A 9,618-nucleotide genomic window follows, 5' to 3' on the forward strand; every position below is an offset into this window, starting at 1 on the left:
TGTTTTTTTTTAAAATTAATTGTGCGTTAAAAAAATGTTTGCATGCATGAAACAGTATAAAATAATTCGCTAACATCGGGGCTTAGTGTTCTAGGAATATGACGCTCACAAGTGGTGCGCGAGGTCATGGAATAAAATACCGGTCGAGCCCATCTATTTATTTTAAACAAGTAATGCAATTTTTATATTAAGTTTACATATAAGAAACGCTATAAAAATTATATTACATGACACTGTGGCTCGGTGGTCTAGGGGTAAGATTCTCGCTTCGGATGCGAGAGGTCACGGGTTCAAATCCCGACCGAGCCCGTATGTATATTTTTCTTAATTAAATATGTTTTTAAAAAAGTTTGCATGCCTGAAACATTGTAAAATAATTTGCTAACATCGGGGCTGAGTGTTCTAGGGGTATGATTCTCACGTACAGCGCGCGAGGTTGCGGATTTAAATCCCGGTAGAGCCTATCTGTTTTTTTTAAACCAGTAATGTTATTTTCAATTTAGGTTTACATATAAGAAACGCTATAAAAATCATGTATTCCGGCAAATTGGCTCGGTGGTCTAGGGGCATGATTCAAGCTTAGGGTGCGAGAGGTCCCGGGTTCAAATCCCGGCCGAGCCCGTATAGATGATTTTTTTTAATTATTATGCTTTAAAAAAATGTTTGCATGCATGAAACAGCATAAAATAATTCTCTAACATCGGGGCTTAGTGTTCTAGGAGTATGACTCTCACGTAAGGTGCGCGAGGTCATTGAATCAAATCCCGGTCGAACCCATCTATTTTTTTTTAAACCAGTAATGCTATTTTTAAATTAAGTTTACATATAAGAAACTCTATAAAAATCATATTGCAGGCCACTGGGGCTCGGTGGTCTAGGGGTATGATTCAAGCTTAAGAAGCGAGAGGTCCCGGGTTCAAATCCCGGCCGAGACCGTATGTAAGTTTTTTTTAAATTAATTACGCTGTAAAAAAATGTTTGCATGCATGAAATAATTCGCTAACATCGGGGCTTAGTGTTCTAGGAATTTGACGCTCACAAGTGCTGCGCGAGGTCATGGAATAAAATCCCGGTCGAGCCCATCTATTTATTTTAAACCAGTAATGCTATTTTTATATTAAGTTTACATATAAGAAACGCAATGAAAATTATATTACACGACACTGCCTGTGGCTCGGTGGTATAGGGGTATGATTCTCGCTTCGGGTGCTAGAGGTCCCGGGTTCAAATCCCGGCCGAGCCCGTATGTATATTTTTCTTAATTAAATATGCCTTAAAAAATGTTTGCATGCATGAAATAATTCGCTAACATCGGGGCTGAGTGTTCTAGGGGTATGATTCTCACGTAGAGCGCGCGAGGTTGCGGATTTAAATCCCGGTTGAGCCTATGGTTTTTTTTTTAAACCAGTAATGCTATTTTCAATTTAGGTTTACATATAAGAAACGCTATAAAAATTATATTACAAGACACTGTGGCTCGGTGGTCTAGGGGTATGATTCTCGCTTTGGGTGCGAGAGGTCCCGGGTTCAAATCCCGGCCGAGCCCGTATGTATATTTTTCTTAATTAAATATGCTTTAAAAAATGTTTGCATTCCTGAAACATTATAAAATAATTCGCTAACATCGAGGCTGAGTGTTCTAGGGGTATGATTCTCACGTAGAGTGCGCGAGGTTGCGGATTTAAATCCCGGTTGAGCCTATCTGTTTTTTTAAACCAGTAAAGGTTTTTTCAACTTTGGTTTACATATAAGAAACGCTATAAAAATCATATTTCCCGACAAACTGGCTCGGTGGTCTAGGGGTATGATTCAAGCTTAGGATGCGAGAGGTCCCGGGTTCAAATCCCGCCCGAGCCCGTATGTATGTTTTTTTAAATTAATTATACTTTAAAAAAATGTTTGCATGCATGAAATAATTCGCTAACATCGGGGCTTAGTGTTCTAGGTATATGACGCTCACAAGTGGTGCGCGAGGTCATGGAATAAAATCCCGGTCGAGCCCGTCTATTTATTTTAAACCAGTAATGCTATTTTTAAATTAAGTTTACATATAAGAAACGCTATAAAAATTATATTACACGACACTGTGGCTCGGTGGTCTAGGGGTATGATTCTCGCGTTGGGTACGAGAGGTCCCGGGTTCAAATCCCGGCCGAGCCCGTATGTATATTTTTCTTAATTAAATATGCCTTAAAAAATGTTTGCATTCCTGATACATTATAAAATAATTCGCTAACATCGGGGCTGAGTGTTCTAGGGGTATGATTCTCACGTAGAGCGCGCGAGGTTGCGTATTTAAATCCCGGTTGAGCCTATGGTTTTTTTTTTAAACCAGTAATGCTATTTTCAATTTAGGTTTACATATAAGAAACGCTATAAAAATCATATTTCCCGACAAGTTGGCTCGGTGGTCTAGGGGTATGATTCAAGCTTAGGGTGCGAGAGGTCCCGGGTTCAAATCCCGGCCGAGCCCGTATGTATGTTTTTTTTAAATTAATTGTGCGTTAAAAAAATGTTTGCATGCATAAAACAGTATAAAATAATTCGCTAACATCGGATCTTAGTGTTCTAGGCGTGTGATTCTCACGTAGAGCGCGCGAGGTTGCGGATTTAGATCCCGGTTGAGCCTATGGTTTTTTTTTAAACCAGTAATGCTATTTTCAATTTAGGTTTACATATAAGAAACGCTATAAAAATCATATTTCCCGACAAAGTGGCTCGGTTGTCTAGGGGTATGATTCTCGCTTAGGGTGCGAGAGGTCCCGGTTTCAAATCCCGGCCGAGCCCGAATGTAAGTTTTCTTTTTAAATTAATTATGCTGTGAAAAAATGTTTGCATGCATGAAATAATTCGCTAACATCGGAGCTTAGTGTTCTAGGAATATGACGCTCACAAGTGGTGCGCGAGGTCATGGAATAAAATCCCTGGCGAGCCCATCTATTTATTTTAAACCAGTAATGCTATTTTTATATTAAGTTTACATATAAGAAACGCTATAAAAATTATATTGCACGACACTGGCTGTGGCTCGGTGGTCTAGGGGTATGATTCTCGCTTCGGGTGCGAGAGGTCCCGGGTTCAAATCCCGGCCGAGCCCGTACGTAAGTTTTTTTTTTTTTTTAAATTAATTATGCTGTAAAAAATGTTTGCATTCCTGAAACATTATAAAATAATTCGCTAACATCGGGGCTGAGTGTTCTAGGGGTATGATTCTCACGTAGAGCGCGCGAGGTTGCGGATTTAAATCCCGGTTGAGCCTATCTGTTTTTTTTAAACCAGTAATGCTATTTTCAATTTAGGTTTATATATAAGAAACGCTATAAAAATCATATTTCCCGACAAGTTGGCTCGGTGGTGTACTGGTATGATTCAAGCTTAGGGTGCGAGAGGTCCAGGGTTCAAATCCCGGCCGAGCCCGTATGTATGTTTTTTTAAAATTAATTGTGCGTTAAAAAAATGTTTGCATGCATGAAACAGTATAAAATAATTCGCTAACATCGGGGCTGAGTGTTCTAGGGGTATGATTCTCACGTAGAGCGCGCGAGGTTGCGGATTTAAATCCCGGTTGAGCCTATCTGTTTTTTTTAAACCAGTAATGCTATTTTCAATTTAAGTTTACATATAAGAAACGCTATAAAAATCATATTGCAGGCCACTGTGGCTCGGTGGTCTAGGGGTATGATTCTCGCTTAGGGTGCAAGAGGTCCCGTGTTCAAATCCCGGCCGAGCCCGTATGTAATTTTTTTAAAAAATTAATTATGCTGTAAAAAAATGTTTGCATGCATGAAATAATTCGCTAACATCGGGGCTTAGTGTTCTAGGAATATGACGCTCAGAAGTGGTGCGCGAGGTCATGGAATAAAATCCCGGTCGAGCCCATCTATTTATTTTAAACCAGTAATGCTATTTTTAAATTAAGTTTACATATAAGAACGCCATAAAAATTGTATTACACTACGCTGTGGCTCGGTGGTCTAGGGGTATGATTCTCGCTTTGGGTGCGAGAGGTCCCGGGTTCAAATCCCAGCCGAGCCCGTATGTATGTTTTTTTAAAATTAATTATGCTTTAAAAAAATGTTTGCATACATGAAACAGTATAAAATAATTCGCTAACATCGGGGATTATTGTTCTAGGAGTATGACTCTCACGTAAGGTGCGCGTGGTCATGGAATCAAATCCCGGTCGAGACCATCTATTTTTTTTAAACCTGTAATGCAATTTTTAAATTAAGTTTACATTAAAGAAACGCTATAAAAATCATATTGCTGGCCACTGTGGCTCGGTGGTCTAGGGTTATGATTCTCGCATAGAGTGCGAGAGGTCCCGGGTTCAAATCCCGGCCGAGCCCGTATGTAAGATTTTTTTTAAATTAATTATGCTGTAAAAAATGTTTGCATGCATGAAATAATTCGCTAACATCGGGGCTTAGTGTTCTAGGAATATGACGCTCACAAGTGGTGCGCGAGGTCATGGAATAAAATCCCTGCGAGCCCATCTATTTATTTTAAACCAGTAATGCTATTTTTATATTAAGTTTACATATAAGAAACGCTATAAAAATTATATTGCACGACACTGTCTGTGGCTCGGTGGTATAGGGGTATGATTCTCGCTTCGGGTGCGAGAGGTCCCGGGTTCAAATCCCGGCCGAGCCCGTATGTATGTTTTTTTGAATTAATTATGGTTTAAAAAAATGTTTGCATGCGTGAAATAATTCGCTAACATCGGGGCTTAGTGTTCTAGGAATATGACGCTCACAAGTGGTGCGCGAGGTCATGGAATAAAATCCCGGTCGAGCCCATCTATTTATTTTAAACCAGTAATGCTATTTTTAAATTAAGTTTACATATAAGAAACGCTATAAAAATTATATTACACGACACTGTGGCTCGGTGGTCTAGGGGTATGATTCGCGCTTTGGGTGCGAGAGGTCCCGGGTTCAAATCCCGGCCGAGCCCGTATGTATATTTTTCTTAATTAAATATGCCTTAAAAAATGTTTGCATTCCTGAAACATTATAAAATAATTCGCTAACATCGGGGCTGAGTGTTCTAGGGGTATGATTCTCACGTAGAGCGCGCGAGGTTGCGGATTTAAATCCCGGTTGAGCCTATCTGTTTTTTTTAAACCAGTAATGCTATTTTCAATTTTGGTTTACATATAAGAAACGGTATAAAAATCATAAGTAGGGGAGAAATGGGCATTCACCGACGGGAGGGGGTGTTGGGGTGTTAACACCCCCTCCCAACTCCTCTCACTCCCCCTCTGACCTTGGGTTGATCTTCCTCCTGATAGCCGCCTCCCAGGGCCGCCGCGAGAACCCGTAGAAGGTAACGAGGTTATTTTGGCGCGTTTTTGAATATTTTCCCGCGCTTTTGGACTTCGTTTTAGGGAATGGCAACACTGAGTAGAAGGTAAGTTTTTGGATGGCAATGTTAATGTTTTGGTTGTTATGAGAACCAGAGTTTGGATAGCAACTTTTTAGAACGTTCGTGGAGCCATCTATCGGGACTTTGAATATTTCACTGAATTTAATTATTTTTATTTTTACAGAGTGTTGAAGTTGGGAATCGAACGCGCGTCCACCAAAAGGTCTTCGCAGTCGAGGGATATTAAGCACACGCGCTAACCACTCGGCTACGAAGACCTACATATGCATACACTAATTGTCATCCCAATATAATTTTCACATGAGGTAAATGCACATGGTGCCATCTGTTGAGACTTTGAAGATTTTTCCCGCGTTTTTGGACTTTGTCATTTTTTTTTCTTTGTAACCTTATACGATGGTTTTCGAGTGGCAACCTGATTAGGGTATGACAAAACGTCACAATTGTTGTCATAAGAATGTGTGATACTTTTTGTCATGCCATCCTCATAAAGTTGTACAGAGCTATTTCAAGTGTTTTTTACAAACATATTGGACTATGTCGTTTTCAGATGCACCCGCCATTATAAATGATGATAGCATATGTATTTCTATTTTATTCTTAAACATGCATCCTAGAGAAGAGGTTGTATGGATTACGGTCCTTTATCTGAGTTTATGTTGCGTCATGGGAATCATCTATATTCTGACAGGGAAATCAGATTTTGCCGTAGATTTTCTACTTAAACCGAATGATACCTCTAATTCTCTCATTACATTCCGAGGATGATTCATTTCAACGTGTCGAATAATCATTTTTCATGCTGCAATGAAGAAGGCTTACCTGGAACCGGCTCAAGAAGCAAGTTTTGCCGGTGTCAATGCATTATTTCGTGCTTTGGAAGGAGAAGAAAGCAAGAAAGCCATTCAGAATTATCTAGCGGGAGTCGATGCGAACACTCTGCACAAACCTGTGAGAAAGAAATTCCCGACGAATCGCGTATTCGTTCATCATAAAGATTTCCAATGGCAAGCAGACCTCGCCGATTTGACAAACTTGCAAAAACATAATCGTGGTTATCGGTATATATTAACATGTATCGATATTTTTTCAAAATATGCATGGGCGAAGCCTTTAAAAACGAAGCAGGGCCGAGAGATTGTCGACGCTTTCCAGTCTATTTTTACAGAGAGAAAACCCAAGTTACTCCAAACGGATCAAGGTGGTGAATTTAAAAATGCACTATTTCAAAAGTTTCTACGAGACAATCAAGTCAAGTTCTTCACAATTTTTAACGCAACGAAGGCTTCGGTAGTGGAAAGTTTCAATCGTACTCTGAAAACTAAAATGTGGAAATATTTCACGAGTCAAAACACTTACAACTATATTGACGTGTTAGATGATTTGATAAAGAGTTATAATACTACTTACCATTCCACCATCAGGAGGGCACCTGTTGAAGTGAATGCGAATAATGAAGGACAAGTGTATTTCGCGATCTACGGAGATAATCAAGATGCGGAAAGGAAACCGTGTGTTTACAACGTTGGTGATGTCGTTCGTATTTCTAAACAAAAACTCACTTTTGAAAAAAGATACGAGACGAATTGGACGGAGGAATTATTTATCGTCACCGAATGTGTCAAAAGAGCTATTCCCGTGTACCGTGTGAAAGATTTAATGGGTGAACCCATCCAAGGAACTTTTTATCCTCAAGAATTACAAAAAGTCAAACTGAAAGAAGATTATACTGTCGAAAAATATTACGAAAGAGAAAAAAGGAAAACAAAACTGAATATTTTGTCAAGTTTCGTGGTTATCCGGAAAAATTTAACCAATGGATTCCGGCCTCTCATTTATCCAACCTATAAATACTTGAGACATGATATCATTTGCTCACTCTGCAAGATGGGCTCGTTCTATGTGACTTTGCCCAGCGACAGCTCATTAAACTATTTCCCAGGTAATAAAATATCCCATTTTATTACACGTCTACCGACCCCAATTGAACTGACTGGATATTGGGATTGTGCGCTGGTAGAAGTCATTTACCCGCATACTTGGTATAATGTGAATCGAGAGAATAATTTAATTGGATCCGATCTAGGTGATGGAAAAGAATTAGGAAGAAATATTCTACCCGGATGTTACGAAAATGTATCCGACATTTTGAAGGCGATAAGCATACCTGATCACGATAATAAAATTTCGTTCAATTACAATCACGTCACGAAACGCGTTTGTGTTAAAGTGAAAAACAATGCACGCGTCGTCTTTCACGAAGGATTATCACAGATGTTAGGATTTCCAGCGATGGTTATAGGGGGCGATAGCATAGCGACAAAAATATTGAACAGACCGTGTTCAGCCCGCAGATCGCAGATCCTAATGCACATTTCAGAGTGCTAATGGTTTATACAGATATTATCGAACCTCAAATCATAGGCGATGTGTATGCTCCGTTCCTGCGAACAATTAAAGTGAGTGGTTCGGACGGTGAAATGATGAGTGTAGAATATGAAAGACCTCATTATTTGCCCGTGAGTCGAAAAATTATCGACACTATCGAAATCGTTATAAGAACCAACACAGGAATGTTAGTGCCATTCGAGCGTGGAAGGTCATACGTGAAACTTCATTTTCGTCAGAAATTCCTCTCGTGATGTATATTCCATATCAATGCTGTCAAAAATCCTTTGAGGATTACTACACCCATCAATCTGGAAATGGTCTTAATTATTATCAAGGTGCACCCTATCAAAGAGGCTATGGTTTCGGAGGACTCTTTAAATCTTTCTTCAGGGCTGCAGTCCCACTTTTCAAGTCGGGTGCCAAAGCGGTCGGTAAACAAATTTTGAACAGCGGTGTTGATGTATTCAACGATGTCTCACGTGGTGAAAATCTCAAAGTGGCTGCTAAACGACGTTTGAAGGAAGCCGGCAAAAACTTGACGGATAAAGCTGCAGTTAAATTAAAGACCATGATCGGCTCCGGCAGAAGGAATAAAAAGCGCAAACTTCCCAAGAAACAAGTCAGTGTTCGTAAAACCAAGAGAGTGAAAACACATCACGATATTTTCTCTTAAAAAAATGTCTTCTCTCATTCATCGCGATTCTCCAGTGTGTGTGAAATCAGAACTGGACTTATTCACACTGCCTCCCACTCAAGCTGCTATTGAAAAAGGACAATTTGTCGAATATCATCCCATCGCAAGCATTCGAGACGGATCGCCTCTCGAATTTTCAATATCTGGAAGCGGTGTGGAATGTACAGATCTCAACGCATCCTACATTTACGTGAAAGCGAAAATCGTCAAAGTGGATGGATCCTACTTATCAGCGAAAATCACCAAACCCGATGGAACGGAAGTCGAAGAAGCCGTTGCCCCAACCAACTTATTCCTCCATTCTCTTTTCTCGCAAATCGATGTCAGTTTGAATGAACGAAATATTTCATCTGCAAGTAATACGTACCCTTATCGTGCATACATCGAAACGCTTCTAAATTATGGAGAAGATGCCAAGAAAAGTCAACTTATTTGTGCGATGTTTTACAAAGACGATGATCCCTCAGAAATCGACCCCACGGCCGAGAACGCTGGCCCAGGATTGAAATCAAGATATGAACTCAGTAAACACAGTAAAACATTTGATATGATTGGACAATTACACTCGGATATTTTTTTACAGAACCGTCTCATGTTGAATTTGGTCGATATTAAAATTAAAATGACTCGAAGCAATGCAGCGTTTTGTCTTCTATCACCGAAAGCGGATGCAGCATACAAAATGGTATTAGAACATGCCTCGTTATTCATACGAAAAGTGCAAGTGAGCCCGGGAGTTTCACTGGGTCATGCAAAAGCTTTGGAAAAAAGTTCTGCCAAGTACCCCATCGACAGAGTTTTATTTAAAACCTATTCTATTTCGAAAGGAAGTTTTTCCTTCATGCAAGACAATGTATTTTTAGGTGTAATGCCTAAAAGAGTAGTGATTGCCTGCGTCGAAAATGCTGCTATGAACGGTCATTACTCAAAGAATCCCTTTCTATTTTCGCATCATAATGTGAATTTCATCTCTATTTACGTAGACGGTCAACCTGGGCCATGCAAACCCTTGGAATTGGATTTTGAAAATAATAATTATATTCGTGCTTATCACAGTTTGTTTGATAGATTTAATAGTGATAAGGGTATCTATTTATCACGTGAACAATTTGCACGAGGTACGACACTTTACAATTTTGATC

At 39.6% G+C, this 9,618-nt stretch overlaps 11 non-coding genes across 11 annotated transcripts; all 11 read left to right on the top strand.

The window, feature by feature from the left end:
- Positions 1 to 237: 237 nt before the first annotated feature.
- On the top strand, positions 238 to 309 carry Trnap-cgg (transfer RNA proline (anticodon CGG)). The gene has a single exon. It is a non-coding gene; the product is annotated as a tRNA-Pro (tRNA).
- An 862-nt stretch (positions 310 to 1,171) lies between these two features.
- Positions 1,172 to 1,243, top strand: Trnap-cgg (transfer RNA proline (anticodon CGG)). Its single transcript has one exon. It is a non-coding gene; the product is annotated as a tRNA-Pro (tRNA).
- Positions 1,244 to 1,474: 231 nt separating this feature from the next.
- Positions 1,475 to 1,546, top strand: Trnap-ugg (transfer RNA proline (anticodon UGG)). The gene has a single exon. It is a non-coding gene; the product is annotated as a tRNA-Pro (tRNA).
- Positions 1,547 to 2,088: 542 nt separating this feature from the next.
- On the top strand, positions 2,089 to 2,160 carry Trnap-ugg (transfer RNA proline (anticodon UGG)). Its single transcript has one exon. It is a non-coding gene; the product is annotated as a tRNA-Pro (tRNA).
- A 555-nt stretch (positions 2,161 to 2,715) lies between these two features.
- Positions 2,716 to 2,787, top strand: Trnap-agg (transfer RNA proline (anticodon AGG)). The gene has a single exon. It is a non-coding gene; the product is annotated as a tRNA-Pro (tRNA).
- Positions 2,788 to 3,025: 238 nt separating this feature from the next.
- Positions 3,026 to 3,097, top strand: Trnap-cgg (transfer RNA proline (anticodon CGG)). The gene has a single exon. It is a non-coding gene; the product is annotated as a tRNA-Pro (tRNA).
- Positions 3,098 to 3,659: 562 nt separating this feature from the next.
- Positions 3,660 to 3,731, top strand: Trnap-agg (transfer RNA proline (anticodon AGG)). The gene has a single exon. It is a non-coding gene; the product is annotated as a tRNA-Pro (tRNA).
- A 232-nt stretch (positions 3,732 to 3,963) lies between these two features.
- Positions 3,964 to 4,035, top strand: Trnap-ugg (transfer RNA proline (anticodon UGG)). Its single transcript has one exon. It is a non-coding gene; the product is annotated as a tRNA-Pro (tRNA).
- Positions 4,036 to 4,277: 242 nt separating this feature from the next.
- Positions 4,278 to 4,349, top strand: Trnas-aga (transfer RNA serine (anticodon AGA)). The gene has a single exon. It is a non-coding gene; the product is annotated as a tRNA-Ser (tRNA).
- A 235-nt stretch (positions 4,350 to 4,584) lies between these two features.
- On the top strand, positions 4,585 to 4,656 carry Trnap-cgg (transfer RNA proline (anticodon CGG)). Its single transcript has one exon. It is a non-coding gene; the product is annotated as a tRNA-Pro (tRNA).
- A 231-nt stretch (positions 4,657 to 4,887) lies between these two features.
- On the top strand, positions 4,888 to 4,959 carry Trnap-ugg (transfer RNA proline (anticodon UGG)). Its single transcript has one exon. It is a non-coding gene; the product is annotated as a tRNA-Pro (tRNA).
- Positions 4,960 to 9,618: the final 4,659 nt, after the last annotated feature.

Source organism: Uloborus diversus, chromosome 8 (genome assembly GCF_026930045.1).
Source record: "Uloborus diversus isolate 005 chromosome 8, Udiv.v.3.1, whole genome shotgun sequence".
Classification (NCBI taxonomy): Eukaryota; Metazoa; Arthropoda; class Arachnida; order Araneae; family Uloboridae; genus Uloborus; species Uloborus diversus.